The sequence below is a fragment of the Orycteropus afer genome, unplaced genomic scaffold (assembly GCF_000298275.1).
Source record: "Orycteropus afer afer isolate SDZICR_OR568_19922 unplaced genomic scaffold, OryAfe1.0 scaffold00689, whole genome shotgun sequence".
NCBI lineage: Eukaryota > Metazoa > Chordata > Mammalia > Tubulidentata > Orycteropodidae > Orycteropus > Orycteropus afer.
This window is the reverse complement of record NW_006922276.1, coordinates 70,731-72,351: the sequence shown is the minus strand read 5'-3', so window position 1 is coordinate 72,351 and position 1,621 is coordinate 70,731.

Sequence of the window (1,621 nt, the reverse complement as noted above, 5' to 3'; positions counted from 1 at the left end):
ATGTATCTACCTCACTTAAATGGTCAGCTCATATGCCTGTCTTTTGTTTGGCTGGAAGCCACAGGAGTGGGTTCAATTCCAGACCTGAAGGGCAGCTAGAGGCCATAGCCTCAGGGGTTCCACCAGGCTCTATCATCAGCAAACCTGGTCCCCTCCTCCCCCCCCCTTTTTTTTTTAACGATTTTGAGTTTTGTTCTACATCGTTCTCCCTCTCTATCCAGGATCTCCGACGTAGATCCCCCTCTGAGTGGTTGACAGTGGTAGCTGGTCACCATTTACTTCATCTGTTCTCACAGTCATATAGGTTGAGGATCACATGGTCTAACAGTCCTTTGGACTAATTGTCTCCATGCATCTTTGGTTTTCTTCATTCTTCTTTGCTCTCGATGAGGAAAAACTCATCATTGCATCTAAATGGCTGCTTGCAAGCTTTTAAGATCCCAGTCACTATTCACCAAAGTAGGATGTGGAACAATGTTTCATGTAGTATGTTACACCAATTGAGCTTGATCTCCCCTGCCACCATGGTTCTGATCCCACAGGTCCAACTACTCCCTCCCTCCACATAGCTGGCTGTGACCAAGAAGTGACTACAATCTTGTCCCTTGTCAGCTCTACTGTATACCTGGAAATTCTTACAAAACATACAAATACACTTGTAGAAACATCGTCTGCCAACCCTATACATAGTCAAGGGCACACTCCCCCTGCAGAGACATACCTGGTCGTTCAGCCTGTCCACCCAACTATCCACTCGTAGATCAATGTTTGCCATCACTGACAAGGCAGTACTGTATGTGCAAAAGGATTCAGCTTTGTTGTCTGTACCTCCCATGCACCTCTCTATGTCTTCCACTTCCTCAATGCCACCATGTTAATCACTCAGATTTGGTACATTGCTCTTCCCTTCACGCACGCAAATCAATACTTATCTCTATTTATCTAGCAGTTATCAATGCCATTTTTACAACAGCATGTGCTCACCTCACATCTCTCTGTCCCATTTTGTTAATTCTCACAATATTTCATACTTTCTCATACTGATATTGTACACCTAATAGGCTAACAGTATAGTGTAAACATAGCTTTTATATGCACTGGAAAACCAAAAATTCCATGTGAATTGCCTTACAGTGATTCTCACTCTACTGCAGTGGTCTGGACCCAAAGCAACAATAACTCTGAGGTATGTGTGTATATGATGTGAAGCAAAAACTCTGAAGATGCTCCAGGAAGTTGATTCCTTCCTTGGTCAGTCTACTGCCCACAGCCATATGCAAGATTAGAAGAGACTGTATTCTGTGCATTTCCGTGTGTGGTCAATTTGCAAACTGCGCAAACTGGGCCCTCTTCTCAATACATCCTGTACGGCTTCCAGTTGTACGGAGTTGGTGCCTGTGAGTAGTTGAAGCAGGGCCATGTCGCCCAAATTCTTCATCCTGGTGTGTCTTGGTAAGTCCTGAAGGGAAGGAAAAGGAGGAGGGAACATCGTGGTGGGAAATACTGGTCTGAAGTCTTGGTATCATCAGAGCAAAGAGGTCTGTTCTCATGAGGCTGCAGTGGCCATTGAGAGCAGAATGTGCCTTCAGCACAGCACGTCCATGGCTTGGGCCAGACGGGA